Below are 17156 nucleotides of genomic sequence, written 5' to 3' on the forward strand. Positions count from 1 at the left end.
GACAATTTTTTTATTGATTTTTAAGTGTAGTCCTGAATCATTTAAAATATACATTTTGTTTTATGGTGAATTTAAGCTACACGAATTTTCTTACTTAAAAAAGCCAAATATACCTTTTTTAATTTTGGCAATGTGTCCGAGGTGGAAAAAGAGTTACGAAGATTTTTATAATTACTTTAAGAGATAAAATAAATAAAACAACTTTGTTTTTAACCACTAATTTTTATTTTTCACCGACCGGTTTCAAAGCAAACAAGCTTCTTTGTCAAGGTTAAGATAACTAATGAATCGATTCCTTTTTATTTTATTTCTATCATGTTCACTAAATACTACACGTGAACCCAATAAATCAAGTGGTTTTTTCTTACACGGGTGGTAATTTGATATCATTATTTTCGAAGTTAGACAGGAGAGGACTAAAAGAAATATTGTTTATTTGGTTATTAATTATTGTTTTCTTATTATGAGTCGCTTTTTTATTTTCTAAGATTTCTAAGTTGTCTAATTTAATATTTTATTTTCAACATGAAGTACTTTTAATCCAGTGTCTTTATTGAAGTTATGATTATTTTCTATCAGATGATTTGCGAATTCAGAAAAGTTATTATTATTTAAGCATCTTAAGTGTTCTTTTACTCCAATATTAAAGTTTCTTTTAGTTTTTCCAATTTAGATTGAATCGCAATCATTACAATTTAATTGGTATATCCCAGATTTATTATATTTATGGACTTTGTCTTTGTGATTTTTGAACAATGTTCCTATATTATTAGTTGTGTAGAAAGCCGGTTTAATGTTTGATGGTAGGGAATTTGATAATTGTTTTGAAAAAATGTCATTTATAATAAGAATCCGCCTCCATTGTTTACGTGGGTTTGCTTTATTTACTGTGGGAGTCGAATATAAACAGTGTTATGTAATGTTAATATAAACAGCTCCCCAGGGAGTTGAATCCAGTCCTTGTCTACAAAAATTTGGACAAACTCAAAATATTGTTGATAAATTACCTGGTCCATGGAGAAGTATAGAAATTGAAAAAATATTATTTTCAGGCGTTGCCTAGTATGTTGGTGAAATAATTCAATTAGATGAATCTCACCCGCATAAATAAAGGTTTCAGCTCTTTAACTTCACAAACATCAACAGATGAAAGAATTGAAGGAATATTGATGTTCAAATATGGACAGAATGGTGAATGTTACACAGTATGTAAAGTGGCCACTTAAACCAGCCATTGATAGGTCATAAGACCTGTAGATGCCTGGACTTCTATATTACCTTCTCTTAAATGTTCTTCATCTCTGTTGTAATATGTCAATATAAATATTTGTTTGTTGTGTAAAAGCGATTCATAATAAGAAAACAATAATTAATAACCAAATAAAGAATATTTCTTTTAGTCCTCTCATGGCTTACTTCGAAAATAATGATATCAAATTACCACTCGTGTAAGAAAAAACCACTTGATTTATTGGGTCCACGTGTAGTATTTAGTGAACATGATAGAAATAAAATAAAAAGGAATCAATTCATTAGTTACGTAAACCTTGACAAAGAAGCTTGTTTGCTTTGAAACCGGCCGGTGAAAAATAAAAATTAGTGGTTAAAAACAAAGTTGTTTTATTTATTTTATTATAATGAATAACCACAAAGTTAGTGCTTCAAATATAAACTTTATACTTTAAGAGAATTTAAGATGCAAGAATTTTCTTGAAAACACTGACGTATAATAAATAGACACGTTATTCCTATACTAGCTACATCTATAAAAAGTATAGCAAATATTTATTTATTTGTTTTTGTTATTTGTTAAAACTTGAGTAAAAAATATTATGCACTTTGGCGTGCTGATTGCTAAAAGCGATATCTTCCAGCTTATCAAAAAATGGACTGGTTATTATTACAGACAAATTACAGCCGGTTTTAAGAAGGCTTGTACATATAAATATATTAACAAAACTGCTTTCGTTATACACTACGGTGTGTATCAGGTAATATGTTTGTAAAGAGACAGGAAGAGATAAATTGCATTGCCTACAATAATTTGAAAAAACAGAGATACACATGCAAACATTCATACTATGTTATTTTAGTTCTTGTTCAATAAGAAAACGGATGCAGCAAACTCCAGTGACAACTGTTATCAAGCGAAGGCGATACGGTTGGCTTGGCCATGTGCTGCGGATGCCTCCTGAGAGCATGATTGCCTACTTTACACAACATGGACTATCTCTTCGCTCTAGTAACAAGAGAACCCTTTTAATACCCCTTCGCCGCTCTTATTTTCTTGCCTCCTCTTTCGCAGTAGTAGCTGCTCGATTGTGGAATAACCTAGCCACTAATGTTAGAGAAGCCCCTTCTTTATTTTCATTTAAATCAAGATTGATCTAAATGAGTTGTTTCTCTCTCCTTCTTTCCATCCTATTATTATTATTATGGATAACTTATATAGTGCCGTTTTCGTAATTTAATACCTCAATATAATACCTATTATTTCTCCTCTCCTCTCTTCATGGTAAAGTGTAAATATTTTAGTTAATTTTTGTTTTTATTTTTGTATGAAATTATAAGTGTAAATTTTTCAGTTCATTTCAGTTTTTTCATGTCATATAAAATTGTATTCTGTTAAAATATGTCCATGTACTTGTAATTTTCTCAAACTGAACGGTTTGGATAGGTAGGAAGAAATTGCCTTAAGGCAATATGCCCGCCCTTATATGTATATAAATTGTATATGTATATAAAGTGTAAAAATAAATAAACAAATACTTTACAAGGCATCAGGTTCTCGACGTCCACTGCTGGCTGTTCGTCTAGGGGACTCAAACCTGATTTGGGAGTATGCACAGGAGCTGGCAGCCGACAGAGATGCCTAGAGAATCTTTGTGGGCACCATATGCCCCAACTAAGGAGCGGACATGGAATGATGAGTTCTTGTTTCTGTATATCTTGTTAGATAGATGTCTGGCAACAAAGTTGTCAGTGTTATTCATCTACTTTAAAAATATAACTAATTATCTCCAGTAACTAGGATTGTATTTACGAATAAAATAACATAAATCTGTTGTGTTTTTCAGTTAAAACCGGTGGAATTATTCTTAATTGTCTTAAAAGTCCATGGAGAACGCGGGTAAGGAAGTCAAATCAAATTACCTACAAATTTAAATGCCATCTATTACGCACTTTTAACGTGTCTATTCAATTATGCGTCATTGTTTAAACTCGCCAAATTTATCTATTTTATTAAGACATTGTAGCGTTAGATAAGAAAACAACGTGTTAATTTATTTGTGGTTTTTAATTTATACAATTCAGAAATCTTTTGGCTCATATTATGGGGATTGTAAAGAAATTGCGTACTTTACAACATGCTTTTCGAGTGCAGTTTGTGTCCAGAATCCGTGAAGTAAACACGCCTTTGTTTGAGAAAGCATTACACATCTGGGCCGCGATTATGAACGGCTATTTTCATCGGTATATACTGAGACGCTATAAAATAATATCCATATTTATGTACGAAAGTGTGTATATTTCGCACTTTTTAATACAGAAGCATAGGATTAAGTCCAGAAGGAGCGCAGAATCATATTTGAATACATCGGACTGTGTCCAATAATCTCCCCATTATGGCCTACTTTCGCCGCGCGCATTTGTAATGTCGCCGCGTAAAGTTGCTTGTTGGGAAAAAAATCATAACACAAATGTAAGGTAAAAAAAAGCAATCTGTATATTTCTCTAAAATTTTATTTTGCACGCGGAAACATTGATTGACTCAACAGAGTAGATAAGTAAAGGGTCATTTAATAAGAGTAATTGAATTAATGAACTTTGAACTTAATATATAAAACAAATTTTAATTGACATAAAACGGATATTTTTATATCATGTTAAATAATATTTTATGCTTTAAAGATAATGTCGTTAAAATGTCCCCCACTTGTTTAATCTGAGGCCTAATTTTCATTAGTTCTTGCATTAGATGAGCAAAGTAAGGTAAAAAAAATTACTACCCTGGCAACACTAATGAAAAATTCATTTTGTTTCTTCGACAATCTGACAGATGGAAAAATAATTCTTTTTTTAAGTAATGCATTTGCTACATATACATTCGTTTGCTAATTACACATAAAATGTGATACCATCCTATTTCTTTAAGATCCTAGCAGTATTTCTACAATTTAAAAGGACACAACACGGCATAGTTGAATTTAAATCAGGAGTTGCGTACTGAGTGACATCCACAAAGAAACTAATGAGTCAAAACGTAAACCTACTCATTTATGAGTTGTTTAGTCGCCTTCTGTTTGATGTGCGTATGCGGTTTCTGGACTATTCTTTATTCTATGTACAGAAGCCTATTTAATCTTTAAATGAGAACTATTTTAAATGTTAATGACGTGAGGAACGCGGAGTAATTGTTTGCGGTTATTCCATTGGCTTGTTTCGATCATATGATTCAATTCAATTCAATTCATTTATTTTAAATATAACAAATATATTACAAAAATATATTCAATACGTACATATTATTAAAAAAATATGAAAAAGTACACAAAAGAGACTCATGTCAAAGTAGTAGAAGAATCCTGCTCCGGAAAACCCCTTTGGATACATGGAACAGATCAATATCCAGAGCGATGTTGTTCAGCATAGCGGTAGCCCTTCCAACAGGCAGGCAGCCTTCTATCGGCAGGTTGGTCCTGAATATCGGAATATGAAACTATCTATGCTGACGCTGTCTTAGGTAATTATCAGGAACCTACAAACCAATGCTCATCATAATTTCAGAATTATCGACAATACCACGCAACAATTAATAAAAATGTGTAGTCGAATACACATTCCTTCTAGTCTCTAAACTGTTGTAGCCGAGCATACCCTGGAGAAACTCGGTCGGGTAGAGCCGAAGATAATACCCGCACTCTCTCGTGTAGAGATATCTCAGAAACTTCTTTTGAATTTTCTCTATCATAAGAAAGTACTTCAGTTCATGTGGCCCCCAAATCATCGAGCCACTCTCGAGTCTACTTCGCACCGAGGAGTTGTAAAGAGTGCTCAGTACGCGGGTATTTTCGAAAACCCTGGCAGTACGCAGAACAAATCCTAACATCTTCAATGCATTACCACTGATTGTCTCTATGTGTTCGTGATGTGGATATGACAAGCAGGTAGAACATACTGAGGTAGATACAGATAGTACAGAAGTTAAGTATACTGTCTCGATATATACAGATGAAGATAGCGTTCATAATCGAGGCGCAGGAGACTCAAATCCCCGTGGTCGGCTGTGCAGCTACATTTTCAACGCATCAGCAAAACAAATAGAATGGGAATTGTGCAAAAATGCGCAATTTCGCCACGGTCCCCATTAATAGCAGAATAAGTTACCATTAATAATTTTAATCAAATTGAATGATTTAAGAGTATTTTTCATTTGTTATTTTGTTCAAAACGAAACACTAAAATAATTAACAAATTACAACAGGGATGGAGAATACCTTAAATAAGGGAATACGGAAGTCTAGGCATTTACAGGGCTTATGACCTGTCATTGGCTGGTTTAAGTGGCCACTTTTCACTTTGTGTAACATTCACCGTTTTGCCTATGTTTGAACATCCACATTTCTTCAATTCTTCCATTTGTTGATTTTAGTTAAGAAGTTTAAAAATTGAAAAATTGTTTTCAGTCGTTGCCTAGTATGTGAAATAATTCAGTCAGATGAATCTCTTCGCAACAATAAAGGTTTCAGCTCTTTAACTTCACTAAAATCAACGAATGGAAGAATTGAAGAAATTTGGATGTTCAAACATAGACAAAATGGTGAATGTTACACAGTGTGTAAAGTGGCCACTTAAACCAGCCAATGACAGGTCATAAGCCCCGTAAATGCCTAGACTTCCAGATTTCTTTATTTAAGGTATTCTCCATCCCTGTTGTAATTTGTTAATCTTAATGACTCCCTAGGGGGTGAAATCCAGTCTTTTGTCTATGAACATTTGGACAAACTCAAATATTGTACTAAAATAATTATTTACGTTCATTTCAATTACTGTAGATCTACAGTACCTTGTATTAAATATTAAAATTGATATGAAGAAATGCACAAAATCAACAAAAAATATTTACGTAAATAGATGTAACTCAAATTGTACGTACGGTATCTGTAATGTAAAAAGATAATAATATAAGTAACATAGATTAAAATAATGAATTCTTTCATCTCTCGAAAGCTCTTTTGTTGTATATTATATAAGACTTGAATCTTTTGCTCAAATTATCCTCAAAATACCTTTAAAACATTGGCATATTAGTACATAGACGCGCCCTGCCCTATAGAGTAAAATATTTCAAAAAGTAGTGACACAAAAACATACCCACAGCTACTGAGTTTGTTAATTTAAATATTTTTTTTTATTTAAATCTTAAATCTGTGCCCTACGCACACATATCATACATATTGTTATGTGTGTTCTAATAATAACATTGCAAATATATTTAATTTATAAATTGTTTATCGCATATGTCTTGACCATTATTTTAAATTTTGATATGTTTTTTTCTTCATAAATATTTTTTTCCCCTTCGTTATACTTTTTAATTGCTTTAAATAAAATTAAATTTTGTGACTTTGCCTTTTTCCTAAATGGAAGTCTAATTTTGTTCTTTTCTCTAGTATTGTGATCGTGTTCATGCTGGTTCCGATCAATTTTTTCCAAAATTCTGTTTTTTTATTAGAGTTTATAATTTTATGAACAAATATCATTGTATTGTAAAATATTATTTGTTTATATGTTAATAATTTCATTTCATTTACCATCGACTTTACCCTCGTGTATCTGTTTTATTTCAAAATGATTCTAAAGGCTTTATTTTGTAATACAGTTAGTTTATCTATGTTTTCTTTGTTTGATAAAAATAAAATGCTACTACAGTAGTTAACGTGTGGTTCAATAATTGCTTTGTAAATAGTTTTGCAAGAGTCCTTATCAATAAATCTTCTGATCCTTCCCAAAATTGATATTTTTTTGCAATCTTATTTATTACCATCTTAGCGTTTTGGTGAAATGTAAGTTTTGAATCCAACATTACACCTAAATATTTAATTTCAGTGACTTCATTAAGTTTTTTATTAAATTTTATACCGGGGCTGCACTCAACGAGCATGCATATGTCATCTAAAATTGAAGGATACTCATTTTTGGTTCAAAAAAGTTTGTATTTTGATGTAGACAATCAACATTAGTTTTTGGTGGATCCCAATCAGATTCTTTACATAAATTCCTTGTAATTTTTTATCCATTTATTTCTATTCTCTGGATTTTGGGAAATGCAAAAATAGTATTAACTCACATTTATTATATTTAAAAAAACATATTCCTATCAGTGCATCCCTGTAACTAAGAAGAGCTTTGCAATTGCGCCGCTAGGCGTAGTTTGACGTTTCCGAAAATATGTATTTATATATTAATTGTGTTAAGCTTTGTTAATCACTCGTGAACGAATATTCACCAACAAAAAGTTACACTATTCTTTATACAATGTTTATCTGACAGGTTTTTACATACTTTCGTGACACAGACATTTTGGTTTCAATTCTAAACGTCACGCCTGGCAGTCGAAGAACGACTGAATAGTTAGGCAAGACTGGGCATTTAGGCATAAGTTAAGTGTCATCATTTTTGAGGGCTCAGGACATGTCTATTTGTATTAATATGCCAATGTTTCAAAACTATACTTATTTATTTAGGAATAGTTTTAAAAACTTACAGTAGTTCATATTTACAATACCAAAATTATTTATCCCTTTCAACCCGGGTGTTCATTCAAATATATATATGAAATTTATGTTTTATTTACTCCTGTATCTACCAAAATTCAAAATCGGTGAGTTTGTATTTTATTTCCGGTCTCTCTAAGTATGTCTCTATTTTTTTCTGCTTATGTTGGTAGTCGGCATTATCCATAGTTTCTTTTTTCGTTTTACAGCTGGCTTCTGGTTGGTTCGCTTGTTTTGGAGCGATTTTCTGTCGTCCTTTTAAATGGGCAAGTTGTAAATATGTTTCACTAAAATTAAAGTAATTTGATTGAATTAAAATACATATATTGTACACAAGACATGTTCCATGAACTTGGATAATTTAATAAAGAAAACAAAATATTTTGTATATCAACAGGAATTGATTCGGGACGGGTTGAGTAAGTTTTTGTTATTAATTTGAAGTCTTTAAAATACAATTTTTTTTATATTCCGAGTTTTGGAAAACTACCGAGCCAATTATTTATTTTTGCACCGCAACAGGCCAAAAATCCAAATTACTCCGATGAACAGAACACCTAGGTTTGAGAAAGATCACATTTTTCATTATTTTGTTCTAACAGGGAACGAACCCTCCCTGTGTGAGGCAAACATCTTAGCCGTCACACCAGTAGCTCAATCACAAATAACTATCGACGTGCTAATAAGCGACGTGATAACAATTTCTCACCATGGTTGTTTATCATATTCGCGATCACAATGCAACATCCGTGAACACCTAATATTACATGTCGAAATATTTATATTTCGCGACGTATAATCCTGCTGCGCAATCGCATATTTGAATTTCACCGGTGTAAATATGGAAAATATTCCAAAAGTGCTATTTTTATTTATTATTTATCATGCTATTTATTGCAAGAAAAGAAGTCGCCATAGTAATTATAATTTAATTTTCACTTTTTTGTAATAGACACTCCTTACTTTTTTGCAAATGCAATATATTGTATTATTTTTTATAGTAAACGCCGATTTTTCGCCAGTCAACTGTATTTATTTACTAGGAAAACAGAAAACAAACTGACACGAGCGTCGACTTAGAGATTACACACGCGTTGACTTATGACTGCGATAACTTGAGCATGTTCATTATTTAAATTTATTTCAACAGAGAGTGAAAAATTTTTGAGAAGGGAATATGGAAGTCTAGGCATTTACAGGGCTTATGACCTGTCATTGGCTGGTTTAAGTGGCCACTTTACACACTGTGTAACATTCACCATTCTGCCCAAGTTTGAACATCCACATTTCCTCAACTCTTCCATCTGTTGACTTTTGTGAAGTAAAAGAGCTGAAACCTTTATCACATGGGTGAGATTCATCCGGCTGAACCAAATCACCTACTAGGCAACGCCTGAAAACAATTTTTCAATTTTTATACTTCTTCTTTTACCAGGTAGTAATTCAACAATGTTTGATTATGTCCAAATGCTTGCAGACTGGCTGGATTTCTAGACTTCCATATTCCCTTCTCAAAAAATTTTCCCTCTCTGTTGAAATAAATTTAAATATGAACAACTCCCTAGGGAGGAAATCCAGCCAGTCTGCAAGCATTTGGACATAATCAAACATTGATGTTCATTATTGTTCATTGTGATCGCTCAAAGGCTTAGCATGTTTTTAAGCATGTCGATAGTTATTTGTGATTGAGCTACAGGGAAGCTGCCCAATGAATAATATCGCCGACAATTGCTGTAAGAGTCCGTCAAATATCCGTTCACAATGTTTTACAAGAAAACTGCTCATATATCTCAACTTTTAATTTAATTTTGTATATTTCCTACTCCATATTATTTCATTTAAACAATGTGACTTGTGATTTGTTAACACTTAAATATACAGTGTTTCATTTTCTTCTGTTTATTGTACATTTAAATTGGCTGTGTATATTTGTATTGTATCATATATCTGCAGAATTTTGTGACAAACTGTGTGTTTGTCGCTACAGAGAAAAAAAGCAAAATTAATTCTTATTCTGAAAATTCATCACTGCGATGTATCGTGTATGTACATGTGTACATATGTATGTAGATCTATTGTGATAGGTCCCTATAAATTAGTTCTCGCCCTCCAAGACCAGGTCTTTGAGAGCCTGGCTACGAAGTGGACGGGCGAGTGTTATCATATCGCTATCTCCCCACCAAACCCAGGGCCCTAATTACAATGGAAAGTTGACAGAGTTGTATTCGTCTGTCTATAAAGAATTTCAAGGCTTTCAAAAAGTTTTGTAATCATTTCCGCGAACTGATCATGTCCAATCAATTTAATCCCAGTCAGTGAAGAATTCACTTCCCTCTCTTCTCAATCCAGTGAATTACATATTATGTACTTCTGGATTACTTTCTTTCAGCACAAAGATGCTAAGGCTGTTAGATTTCAGACAGCTCCTTTTGGGCAGCTTTTCTTGTTTGACAATGAGCAAATTTTCCATGTATGTGGGCACCGCCAAGGAGACTTATGTCCTCAAATGCGGTGTGCGGTGGGCAAGCTGTCTATAAAGAAAAATCAATATTTGTGTATGAAAATGAGTATATTTGCATGAAAATTTAAAGTATCTTCATCGGAAACTATAATTGAACATGTTTTAAAGAAACATATGTATGCATATTCTGCTTTTCATACAGAAAACTTAATTTTACTTTGTTGGTAAAATTTAAGATACATGTTAACTTCCCATTGTAATCGGGGCACAGCAGCCTGATTCTGACTCTGTGCTATCGCAAGTTAAAGCTGAAATTAACACGGCCGCGCTTTACTTCGAACGTCAATTTAAATCCGTATTCCGGGTGGTATTCCGAACGTTATTGTGGCCGTATTATGTATGTATATTAAAAACTGTTTGCTCGTGCCACGAGAGTGGCTCAGAATAGCACCCTTGTTAACAGGAGCTCGTGTTAAATAATCGCGAACTTAGAATCAGGCCGCTGGTTGTTAAAGTATGGGGCTCTTAGGTAGGGGGCGAGCTACTTTTGTGATTAAAGCATCACATTCAAATAGAATGTGTATCGGTGTTTCCTCGTCTGCACTGCAGAACCTACATCTAGAAGTTCAGAAAAGTTTATTCTAGCACGGTGTTTATTCAATCTCCAGTGCCCTGTAAGGATTTTCCAAACTTGCGTATGTTTTATTCTAGCTTTTCTCATTATAATCTGTATTTTAAGCTATTATATCCGAACCTTAAGAGTAATAATTCGCCCCACTAAAAGAAAAGCCCTTTGCTCTTTTACGTAGAACAAAACCATTCAAAATTTAAGGTTTGGTTATTAGTTTAACAGCAAACATGTAATGGGCGGTTTCTGTTCGCGCTTGCAATTCTCGACCTGAGTACACACGGCCCGTTGTATCGCTGTGAACTGTAGCTGACTTTGTAGTTGAAAATCATAGAATGGTTTTCGTCGGTATGGGCAACACTTTTAGCCAGTGGCGTATTATTACTCTTAAGCTCGGAACTTACCCATGTTTTATGCTACTTTTTCCAAACTTGTGTATTAACCTATTTTATTCAAACTCACCTGTGTTCTTTTAAGCTTGTTTTTATCCTTTAACAATGCTCAAAGTTATTCCTTGTAAATTTATAACATTAGAAATTATCTTTGAATTAGTTACAAATACCTCCACTAGATGGCATTATTCGCTTAGTAATAATAAATTAGAGGTGTTCGATATTTAGGGAGACATTGCATTGTCATGTTCACAAATGATGATTAATATTTTTTTATGTGTCAAATTATATCAGACAAAACTTATAAAAATAACTGTATTTCAATCTATGGTGTAGACAATTTCTGATGTAATTAATTAGGTAATTGCTAGGTTATAAAGTAGGATACTTGATAAACTTCCACATATATTAATTTGACCAATTAGCGCTTTCACACTCTAATGGGCATCTTGTTAGTAAATTTGTAAAGCCGTGAAAGCGAATTACAATTAAAATACATATTTGACAAAATGGTGAATGTCATCAGCGCGTTACCCGCTAGATTCAAATTTAAGTACCTTTAAATCGCTTGAATAAATTATGTGTATTTAGGTACACAGAATTACGTCTGTAGTGTATTAAATAATGAAAACATTTTTGTGTTTTTGCTCCTGTATATCGGAATATGAAACAATCTATGCTGACGCTGTCTCAGGTAATCGTCAGGAACATACAGACCGATGCTCATTATAATCTTAGAATTATCGACCATACCGCGCAACAATCGATAAAAATGTGTAGTCAAATACACAATCCTTCTAGTCTCTCAACTGTTACAGCCGAGCATACCCTCGAGAAACTCGGTCGGGTAGAGCCGAGGATAATACCCGCACTCTCTCATGTAGAGATATCTCAGAGACTTCTTTTGGATTTTCTCACCATGTACTTCAGTTCATGTGCCCCCAAATCATCGAGCCACTCTCGAGTCTACTTCGCACCGAGGAGTTGTAAAGAGTTCTCAGTATGCGGGTATTTTCAAAAACTGGCAGTACGTAGAACGAATCTTAAAATCTTCAATGCATTACCACTGAGTGTCTCAATGTGTTCATGAAATGTCAGGGTGCTCACAAATCTAATGCCCAGATCCTTAGCATTCGATGTTCGTAGCATCTGAGTCTTCTGTTCATTCATAATGTGTATAATTTTTTTCTCCGATGTCCTTACAATCAAAACTCTTTATTGCTCAACTGTTCACCCTCTTCTAGAATATGCCTCCGTGGTCTGGTCTCCATTCTATGTGAATCGCATAAATTACATTGAATCAGTCCAACATCGCTCACTTTGAAAAGTAGCGGGGATGCTTGGACTAGAGAGAGGTAATTATTCTTATGCTGATATAGAGTCAATGCTAAATATTTCAAGTCTACAAAAACATTGAACTAATATTGATTCCATATATATATTCGGCATACTAAATGGTATAATCGATGTCCTATCATTACTGGGACAAGTTAAATTCAATATTCTGACTCGTGTGTTGAGAAACAATGAAGCACTGTTCATCGATCAGCATAGAACAAACTATGGCTTTAATTCTCCAATGACCTGTCTTTGTCGTATTGTTAACTCGAGACAAGATCTAGACTTTTTTGGTTGAAGTTTACAGCGATTTAAACGAGCACTAAATAAATAGTCCAGATCTTGTCTTGATGACCCTTATGTTTGTCAATGCTTCTTGTCTTTTTTAAAAATGTTTTTAACTATTCTTATATCGTCATATTAAAACCCTATAAATTGTATAAATGGACAATGTCCGTTAATGAATAAATAAATAAATATAAAATGATGACTCGCTTCATCGGTCGTTGCTCTATATTTCAGGTGAAATGATTTAGCACATGTGTGTGTCATCGATCATGGACTATGACCCCCACAGGACCATTACTGGAAATAATTTTGTTGTCAAACTTGTCTCGCAGTAAATTCATGGTTTCACGAAGAGCCCTACACGTCGGCGAACGTCTTCTTCAGTCTTGTTCTCTCCACTTCTGGATAAAGGCCTCTTGCAAACGCTTCCACTCATTCGCTTTTTTAATATCGCAATATCGTCGGCCCATCTTTTATTTTTTTCTTTTCTTTTGACCCTTATTTTTTAATTTAATAGCCACCTAAGTGCAGGTAGGGAAATGGTGATCTTTTCAAAAATGGTAATTGAACGTAGTTACAATAAAACAGCCAGTCATAGAAAAGTGAAACTGAGATAATAGCACATTTGTAAAAATAGTGAATAATCAAATCTACTCAAATGTTTTTGACTTTGACAAATGATAAACATGAAAAATGATAAACATAAAAATGTAACATGATTAGAATGACAGCTGTCAGAAAAAGTGGCGACGAGACTTTGTAGTAACGTCAAAAGAGTTATTTATATTGACACACGAAAAATCATTTGTATCTGGCGTGTTAATTTATTTTTTTAATAAAATGCTTGAAACATAATCAACATTAATATATAAAATCAGCGTTAAAACTAAAATAAACCTAATTATTAACGACGTTCTTGCAAGGTTACATCATTTTGCAAAAACGCTAGAGATGGGACAAATTAATCAATGTAAATTGATCGAATAAAAAAATAATTAATTTTTTGTTGTTCATGAAAAAAGTATAAACGTCTCATTTTTTGTTGAATAATTGTGTTAAACACACTATAATAGGCTCGTTTTTGCGTTTTTTATATCAATTTTCGGAAACAGAGTTTCATGATTGCATGAAATAACCGATAAAATCGATTTGATCAGTGATCAGTAATTTCCCATCACTGATGAAATTAGTTTGACAGCTGTCATTCTAATCAAGCTATATTGTAAGGACTATAGTTTTTTTTTTATATCACAAACAAGAATCGAATTATTTTATTTATTTACTTTATTTCACCGAAAAGTCAACAGACATTTATAAATTTACAGGATACAATTATATTATAAATACATATCTTAAATTTGATTATTGATTGGTGTTTATTTGTAGAACTCCATATTTAAACTTATATAATGAGAAATCAAACACAGATTTGAGTCTATTGAACACTTTATTTTGTATACTTAATAAATATTTACTTTGTCATAATTTTTTCCGAAATTCAAATATAAATACCTTAATCCCCCAGTACCTATTCAACATTTAGCCTTGCTCTTAACTATTGGTTTTTCTAACAATTATGATTAATGTACATGCTATAGTTCATAAGATTATTTTGATTATTTATTTTTTACATTGAATTATATAACTATATAAGGACATTTAATCCATCTAATCTTCACATTCGTTTGAAAATGCCCTAACAAGGTGAAGCAAATGCCACAAAATTTTTGTTTTTATATTTGTAAAAATGAAATAAAGTTTCAGTCAGTTCAAAATCATGGACTGGCGGCTTTCTGCAAAACTACGTTAAATTATTCCACCGCTTGTAAAGTGTGCAAAAAGGAAGTTCAGTGGTTTTATTTATTTAATTAATTGTTAATAGACTATCAAACGAAGTCGAAATAAATATATATATTATATTATCAACGGCAGAATTTTTTGAAGTTTTGTGATTTTTAAATTACTCCGCCTGTGACGTCACAAGTTCTCTTTGGTGAGTTCTGCGGATTTGTGGGTTGGCTTCCTGTAAATTAGAAATCTATCACAATACTATCATTGGTCGATTCGGAAGAACTAGCGACGTCGTTCAATGTAGTTATTTTTTATTAAAATAATTGTTTTTAATTTTTTCATACATATTTGAGAAACATTGTCGTACAATGGGCAATTATCATGGATTTTTTTATTAGCTAATAAATTAATCTGAAAAATCACAAGCCGATGGGTACTGTTTTTATTAAAATCTGTTAAGAAATAAGGGAGATACAATGGATTAAATTCCAGTAATTTGAATAGTGCCAAAAACAAACAATTCGTGACGTCATCAAGTATGACGTCTTCGGATGTTTTGTGACGTCATCGGATGTTTTTCATGAATGTCTATGGATTTTATAGAGTATTGTAGATAGCTTCCCTTTTCTATGTGTCGTTTGTTTACATTTACGGCGTCCTGTCACTTATCAAACCATACGAGTTTTGATTTATAATTTTTAATTATAAATTGAATTAATTTTGAAAACCTTAATTTTGAAGACCTTATTTTGCAAACGAAAATACATTTATTTTTAAAATAAATATTAGCGTTCTCATAATTTACCCAAACATTTCAATTTTGGTGACCATTTTCAACGAGTTGTAAATAACTCACTATTAGAAAATGGAAATCGAAAATATTCATTATAAAGACTAGGAGAATCTTTAAAAAATCTTTTATTTGTAGAGTAGGTTAAATCCGATATTCCTCCCGAGTGATAATACCCTTTTAAACGGACTCATTTTTATATCCAATTTCCAATAGCACTGAACTTCCTCACTAAACCAGCCAACATATCATAAGCCCTACATATGCCGAGAGTTTTATCATATTCCCTTCCCAAAGTCATATTTTTTGTAATATCTTTTAATCTCGATAACTCCCAAGTGGGTTAAATTTAAATGTTCTCAAAATATTGTTAGTAATTGAATTAATTTAAATGTACTGTTACGATGTATATACTATGTTAAATATAAATATACATGTATAAATAAATTTAAAAAATATTTTATTTTCCTTCCTTCTTCCTGTGTCTTGCTAGGTCGCTCCTACGATGACCATCACTTTGGAGTAATCTCTGTTCTGGGGTGCTATTATGAATCATCTCGCGGGGGTAGGGAAAAAAGAAGTTTGGGGATTTTTATTTTTTGCTTGAGACTCCGCTTTGATTCATATATCACCTTTAGGACAAAAACAGCTCAAATTAAACTTTTAAGATTTTTTATTTAAATTTATTTTAATAGGAACCATTTTTGAGAAGGAAATATGGAAGTCTAGGCATTTACAGAGCTTATAACCTGTCATTGGCTGGTTTAAGTGGCCACTTTACACACTGTGTAACATTCACCCATGCCCACGATCCCACGTGATAAAGGTTTCAGCACTTTTACTTTACAAAAGTCAACAGGTGGAAGAGTCGAGGAAATGTGAATGTTCAAACATGGGCAGAATGGTGAATGTTACGCGGTGTGTAAAGTGGCCACTTAAACCAGCCAATGACAGGTCATAAGCCCTGTAAATGACTAGACTTCCATATTCCTTTCTCAAAAATAGTTTCTCTGTTGAAATAAATTTAAATATGAATAACTCCCTAGGGAGGAAATCCAGCCAGTCTGCAAGCATTTGGACATACTGAAACATTGTTTTTAATTTTAAGCTGAAAGTTTAAGTCTGACTCGCTCGAATTTACATTCTCCATTTTAGGTCAAAACTTTTGTAACTTTCATTAATGTTACAAAGCCGAGTATTTGATGCGTAAAAGTATACAAAACAAACCCCGTAAAAAGATTCCACAAATTTATTTATTTTTAAACGAAAAACACATCCAGTCGTAGATTTTCAAAAATTCATCAAAAAAATCATAACTCGAAAACTACGCAAAATCGCGCAACATAATGGGGGTGATTCGGATACCCCTCAATCTAGGGCACCCACATTTTACATTTGGACGTAACATCTCCGGCCCTCTGTATATAATCCGTGAAGCAGTAGCTCAATCACAAATAACTATCGACGTGCTAATAAGCGAAGTGATAACAATTTATCACCATGGTGGTTTATCGTATTCGCGATCACAATGCAACATCCGTGAACACCTTATATTAAATGGTAAAATATTTACGTTTCGCGACGTATAGCCCTGCTGCGCAATCACATATTTGAATTTCACCGGTGTAAATGTGGAAAATATTACAAAACTGCTATTTTAATTAATTAATTTATTTATTATTTATCACGC

Source organism: Micrasema longulum, unplaced genomic scaffold, assembly GCF_059751315.1.
Source record: "Micrasema longulum isolate JH-2025_06_02 unplaced genomic scaffold, ASM5975131v1 h1tg001930l, whole genome shotgun sequence".
Taxonomy (NCBI): domain Eukaryota; kingdom Metazoa; phylum Arthropoda; class Insecta; order Trichoptera; family Brachycentridae; genus Micrasema; species Micrasema longulum.